General features: G+C 39.2%; 1 pseudogene; it reads left to right on the plus strand.

Moving 5' to 3' along the window:
• The first annotated feature begins 5,211 nt into the window (after positions 1 to 5,211).
• LOC113626126 (40S ribosomal protein S24 pseudogene) lies at positions 5,212 to 5,736 on the plus strand (annotated as a pseudogene).
• Positions 5,737 to 7,371: the final 1,635 nt, after the last annotated feature.

A 7,371-nucleotide genomic window follows, 5' to 3' on the forward strand; every position in this document is an offset into this window, starting at 1 on the left:
AACATGTGGAGACTAAAAAACATGGAGGGAGATGCAAGAGGGAGGAGATATGGGGATATATGTATATGTATAGCTGATTCACTTTGTAATAAAGCAGAAACTAACACACCATTGTAAAGCAATTATACTCCAATAAAGATGTTTAAAAAAAACCAAAAACCAATGGGCCAATGAAGAAATCAAAGAAGAAATCAAAAAATACTTTGAGACAAATGAAAATAAAAACACAGCTTTCCAAAATCTACTGGATGCAGCAAAAGTAGTCCTAAGAGGGAAGTTTATAGCTATGCAGACCTACCTCAAGAAATAAGAAAAGTTTCAAATAAACAAACTAACCTATCATCTAAAGGCATTAGAAGACGAAAAACAATGAGATATCACCTCACACCTCTCATAATGGCTATCATCAAAAAGACAACAGTAACAAATGTTGGTGAGGATGTGAGTAAAAGGGAATGCTAGTACACTGTTGGTGGGAATGTAAATTGGTAGAACCACTATGGAAAACAGTATGGAGGTTCTTCAAAAAACTAAAAATAGAACTACCTATGATCCAGTAATTCTACTCCTGGGTATATATCCAAAGAAAATGAAAACGCTAATTTGAAAAGATACATGCACTTCAATGTTCATAGCAGCATTATTTACAATAGTGAAGATACGGAAGCAAACTAAATGTCCATCAACAGATGAATGGATAGAGAAGACGTGGTATGTATGTATATATACCATGGACTGTTACTCAGCCAAAAAAAAGAACGAAATTCTGACATTTGCAACAACATGCATAGATCTAGAGGGTATTATGCTTAGTGAAAGGAGCCAGACAGAGAAAGACTAATACAGTATGTTATCACTTATATGTAGACTCTAAAAAATAAAACAAATCAATAGAACAAAAGAGAAACAGACTCACGTATATAGAGAAAAAACTAGTGGTTACCAGTGAGGAGAGGGAAGGTGACAGGGGCAAGATAGGGATAGGGGTTTAAGAGGCACAAACTACAATGTATAAAATAAATAAACTACAAGGATATATTGTACAGCACAGGGAATATACCCAGTATTTTATAAAAACTTGAAATGCAGTATAATCTATAATAATTTTTAATCACTATATTGTACACCTGAAACTAATAAAATATTGTAAATCAATTATACTTCAATAAAAATAATAATAAATAAATAGAGATAATGAGCATAGGCAACTTCTTTTAGGAGATTTGTTCTAACAGCAAACAGAAAAAAATGGCTTTAAATGTGGACTGCTAGGGAAAGAAAAGGAAAAGCTCAAAGTCTTTAACTTGTTGGACTAAGTGTGTGTTAACATCATTAACCAAGATTAAAAATAGATATGGAATAATAACTTTGAAGATTTGGAAGAGGTAGATGACGGATTTACTTACCTAATCCAGGCAAGCCAGAATCAGGGACCATGGAATCTCTGAACAGGGCTAATATCTAAGGGCTAAGACAGGTGTATGGGAGACTGGGGCTTTCCCAGAGCAGCCAGTGGGGTCCAGGGATTTGAGAACTGGGAAAAGTAGTATTGCTTTCTTGAGCCGAGCACATTTAGGGGGAAAAAAAGAGAGTTCCCAAGGGCTCAACACAAAAGAGAAAAATAAAGCAAACTACATTCAGAAACAAGGTAAGGAGCTCAAGTTGATTTGGAAGGCAAAGCTGCGATTATTGCTTACAGGGTGATCCCCAGGAATGCCAGAGGTTGGACCATGAGGTGGATGGAATACTGTTAGAGACTTGGGAAAATACAACCATTTCATGGTACACAAATAAACTATTATTATCTTCACTTCCTATCAGCTTTTCATTCTTCTGCTCTTATTAATTTTGGTCTGTTGAAAGTTCAACTTCAACAGCCCTTGTTTGTTTTCCATCAGTCCGGTGAACCCCAACTCTTTCTTGGAGGCAGAAATGAGATTGGGGCCAGGAACAGGAGCAGAGTGCAGACAGTTTGAGATCAAGAGACACAGCTCAAGTTGGGGCTACCTCTCACCTATCTTGTTTGAGACTCTCAAGGAATTTAGAATCTGCACAGATCTATGGGTATATGATGAGTTCACTGGATACAATGAGCTTGAATACCTGGCCAGATAGAGATGTAGGTTTAAAACTCAAGAGATGTGTTCAACAGAAGTAAAAAGTACTAATACCTGAATATTTCCTCTTTTGCCCCTCTGACTTCCCTTCTTTAGCACTTCAACAGTCCTCCTTTAAGTACAGGATCTTGGTAACGAGTGAAGCCCTGAAAAGGCAACATAAAACAAGAAATGAAGTTAATCTACATCATAATGAGATTGGAGATGAAGACAGAAAAATCAGGTGGGCTGAATGCTGAGGCAAGTTTCTGAGGGTTTGGAATCAAGAGTGGAAAATGGAGTGTTTCAGGGAGCAACTGCCATCTACTGTAGGAGCCCCAAAGATGCAAAAATACAGTTGACATTTTCATCTGTGTTGTACATAAAGATTGCTCTCAGTTTATGCATTTAATTGAGAGACTATTTAAGGAACTGAATGATTTTAATTATCTTTGAGCTAACTGAGTAATTTTTTAATTGCAACACCCTTGCTAAACAGATCTATATAGAGTCTTTATTTTAATGAATGTATTAAATGTTTGCATATGAATATAGTGGATTGTTTGTATGACCACCTTATGCTAGATGTTACTCATGTGATTTTGATGTTCAGTTTGTTTTCATGTTGCTACCAAAGAGTACTGCTTTAATTGTGGGCTACTAAGAGGAGGATCTAAAAAAAAAACAGAACTGGACATAATACATAATGTTCGATTTGTGCCAGGTGAGGTATAAATGCAATTACAATGCCCTAAACAAATAGAAATTTTGAGGTGATTTGAAAAGAGAAAACTGGAAGAGAAAATGAGTTAGTATACCTCCCAGAGTAGAGTAACATCCAATTTTAAGGACTCATGTCTTAGCGTCTTCACCACATTATCTTTCAAGCAGAGATATGGCAGTGTCATCAAATCAATATAATCTACGACATTAAATTAATGCCGCTAATTTTAAAAATATTATTTTAAAAGTTTGTTTATAAGTTAAGTTGTGTGCTGTTTTTAATATATCAGTTCACATCTGAGTATGTTTAAGAAACATTTTCATTAAAATAATATACTTTAATGTGGAACCAAAGAATTTCGCCTCTACAAATGGTTCACTTTTACCAAATTTGAAAAACGCTTGGAACACAACTAGCCTTATGCAAGCCTTGATGAAAAAGTGCTCTGAGACAGGCACAGGCCTCAGGGGGCAGCTGGCAAGAAGTAGAACAGATGCCATGGCAGTTCTAGAGTGAAATAGGGTGTTTAGAAACTTTCTATGAAATCTATGTTTCTCTTACTTAGCTTTTTAAAATTTCAGATAATAATATCTCAGAGGTACTTCAATAATACCCATTTATGTTTATGACATCTTTCACCATATTATACATTTCTTTAGCTGCCCCAAATTATAATTTTGAGTTTTCTGAATGAGTACTGCATTAACCAAATGTAAGAAGTATCTTGGTATTCCTGACAACCATAATTCAAAATAATGTAGTCATATTCTAAACAAAGTCCTGAAAAGTGACATAATAAAGGTATCATAATGTTCTTATAGCAACTGGACCATTTCAGTTTAAACACACATGGATCCACAATCTTAAATCACACTTCAGCAACAAGGACTCTATTGATAAGTGATCGATCCTTATTCAGTCATTTCTATTCATTCTTGAATACTGCCTGCTTCCCTTTAACTCTTAATTAATCTGTCACTTATCAATGTAAATTTTTGAGTAATTACAGCATTTAAATCTTTAGTATGGATGGAATTGCAATAGAATTTTGCCCCTTCTCATCATGACAAGTCTTATAACTATGCTTCCTCCAGCTCAAACTGAGCTCCAGCCAAACTGAAACTCTTCCATGTTTTGAACAACACATAATCTCTCTAATCTAAAAAATGTCTCTCAAATGTTCACACTATTGAGTTCATCCAATCCAGTAGCTTCTCCCCAAGACTTAGAAGGGTGCCAGATGCAGCAAATAAAAATACAAGATACCCAGTTTAATCTGAATTGCAGGTAAACAATTAGATGCTTTTTTACTCTAAGCATAGCCCCGTTATTGCATACGACATACTTATACTAAAAAATTATTTGTTGTTTACCTAAAATTCAAATTTTACTGGTTATCTGTGGCAACCCTGGCAACCCTGTGGCTAGGACTCTCAATTCTACAACTTCTAATTTTTATAAAGTATACCTTCTCCCTCTGGCATGGCAGAAAAGAAGGAGTCATCTGTACAGAAAAGTAGGACAATGGTCTTAAGGCCTGGCCTAGCAGCCTTTGGTGTGACATCAAGCACTTTCTCTCAGCTGATATCCTGAGCCTCTTTTCCACATTAATTCCACAGCCTACACTTCCATGTTGCTCAGTATTATTTTCTAGATTCCCAGTCTTCTAACCCACTCCGGCTCTGATGGATGAGATCTGAATTATATCTGATGTTCCTTCTGGGATGAGCATGGGGGAAGAGGCACCCATCTGAAACTTGTGTTCCTGGGGCCAGGATTAGATATAGTAATGAGTGGGTCTGGTCAGTATGGTACAGTGGGTAGCCAAAGTCCAAGTCCTGTGTGAGACTGGGCCTGGCAAGTATGCGTAGGAAGCATCAAGTTCAAGAGAGAAGGGAGAAAATAAGAATGGGGAAATAAAGTGAAACAATAGGCAACATAATCTACAAGATGATGCAGTAGGGGAGAAGAGTTTCTATGGAATATTTATTTATTTATTTATTTTTTTTTTTTTTTTTGCGGTACGCGGGCCTCCCACTGCTGTGGCCTCTCCCGTTGCTGAGCACACGCTCCGGACGCGCAGGCTCAGCGGCCATGGCTCACGGGCCCAGCTGCTCCGTGGCATGTGGGATCTTTCGGACTGGGGCACGAACCCGTGTCCCCTGCATTGGCAGGTGGACTCTCAACCACTGTGCCACCAGGGAAGCCCTCTATGGAATATTTATAATAAAACTCATTCTCAAGGAGAAAATTGTTAAGAGGGCCAAGCTTATTTGGACAATTCACTTTCCAGCTTTGGCCTCCCGAGGTCCTTCCATGAGCATTGATATGACTGGCTGGTGGAAAATAGTTCTCTTTTCCTTCCTGGCTGCTTGACGATTAACTGCCATCATGAACAGCACGGTAACTATCTGATCCAGGAAGTTCATGACCAACCGAATACTTCAGCGGAAACAAATGATCATCGATGTCCTTCATCCTGGGAAGGCAACAGTACCTAAGACAGAAATTCAGGAAAAACTAGCCAAAATGTACAAGACCACACCAGATGTCATCTTTGTGTTTGGATTCAGAACCCATTTCGGTGATGGCAAGACAACTGGCTTTGGCATGACTTACAATTCCTTGGATTATGTGAAGAAGGATGAGCCCAAACACAGGCTTGCAAGACATGGCCCGTATGAGAAGAAAAATACCTCAAGAAAACAGCAAAAGGAATGCAAGAACAGAATGAAGAAAGTTGGGGGGACTGCAAAGGACAATGTTGGTGCTGGAGATGAAGAAATGAAGTGTCCAGCAGTGAGCTGGAGATTGGGCAGCAGAAGGAATAAAGACTCTGCAGTGATTGTATCTTTGGAGACTGTGCAGCTTTTTCATGAGAGAGTTAATAAACTAAGACTTTAAAAAAAAAAAAAAGATGGTGAGGTTCTATCTTTGATCTTAGGAGTGGAAGACATTCTTCTCCTAGGCAGTTCCTTGATCTCAAAGCCCTAACACCACTGGGACTAATAAAATTCTAAGCCCAGGCCTATCTTGAGATTCTTTCCTTAGTCCCTACTTAGATGTTCTCATTTGGCATGACTTTCCCAGTGCTGTCTCCCTGCCTCATGTCCACATCTGCTTGGTCCTCATGGTTTAACATTAGAAAAGAGATGAATCACAGCCTTATACTATGTTAAAGACCACTACCATCTACTCAGTGACAGCTGCCTATATTCAAATTATAATGCCTAAGAAATCACAACCAGATTCTAACATAGTGTGCATTATAACCTTCATCCAACATCCCTGAAAACAAATTTAAGAGCTGTTCACTCAAATAATGACTCTCATCAATCAAACAGAAAAAATGGGGGGGAGGGCAAAGAGTTGGTCAGAGTGACTTCTGCATCTTGCAGTCTCTGAGAATAACAAGAAAACATGGGAAAAATATGAAAACCGTTGGCTTGAAAGCATTAGGAAACTAGCAAAATATGGGCTATATTCCAGAACAAGATGTGGTAGAAAATGAACTCCAGAGACATATAGTAACATCTGGTCTACTTTTGCACATGTGGCGCTTGCCAATTCTGGAGAGATAGCTGAGAAGTGCTTTTGACAGCTCAAATGGTGAGGGGGATAAAAATTGAAGTCAAAGACCCACCGAAGATAAGGGCGTTGGAAAACATCCCCTATATTGCTTTGGAAAACCAAAGAGTTGCATCTGAGGATTAAGGGCGAACGAGAATTAATTAACCAACCACCAAAAAGACGGCAGCCAGGGTTTCACTGGTGGCACAGTGGTTGGGAGTCCGTCTGTTAATGCGGGGGACACAGGTTCAAGCCCTGGTCCAGGAAGATCCCACATGCCGCGGAGCAACTAGGCCCGTGTGCCACAACCACTGAGGCTGTGCTCTAGAGCCCGCGAGCCACAACTACTGAAGCCTTTGTGCCTAGAGCCCGTGCTCCTCAACAGGAGAGGCCACTGCAATGAGAGGCCCGTGCACCGCAGCGAAGAGCAGCCCCCAATCAATGCAACTAGAGAAAGCCCCTGCGCAGCAACAAAGACCCAACGCAGCCAAAAATAAATAAATAAATTTAGTTTTTAAAAAAAGAAAGACGGCAGCCCTATTACCACCTCATCTGCATAGCCCAGAAAATCTGTTTCAGAAATGACCCCAGGTTGCTTGCACCCATGTGAGCCGCAGACATAAATAAAAATCCTCTCTAATGAAATATAGTATCATCTGTGGTAGAATTCACATTTCTAATTCTCTTTTAGACGCAGGAAAAGATTGCACATCCCCACGCACTTGAATTTGGGAGCACAAATGTGACCTGCCCAGGCAGTGAAGTAGTTAAAACCCAGGACAAAATTCTTCAATATCTCTTGCTGGCCTTATAGATATAGCCAAGAAGAATAAAATAAAGAACCTCTCAGAGGGCACAGCCAGGGATGACAAAAGAAAAAAAAAAAAAAGAGAATGGATTGGGGAAGCCATCCCAGGGAGCAGAATTGCCTAAGTCCTCAGGATAGGGGGCTGTTGAAATGTATTCTCAGGATGATCCGTG

The sequence above is a fragment of the Aethalodelphis obliquidens genome, unplaced genomic scaffold (assembly GCF_003676395.1).
Source record: "Aethalodelphis obliquidens isolate GAN/ISIS:26980383/991018 unplaced genomic scaffold, ASM367639v1 scaffold17, whole genome shotgun sequence".
Taxonomy (NCBI): Eukaryota; Metazoa; Chordata; class Mammalia; order Artiodactyla; family Delphinidae; genus Aethalodelphis; species Aethalodelphis obliquidens.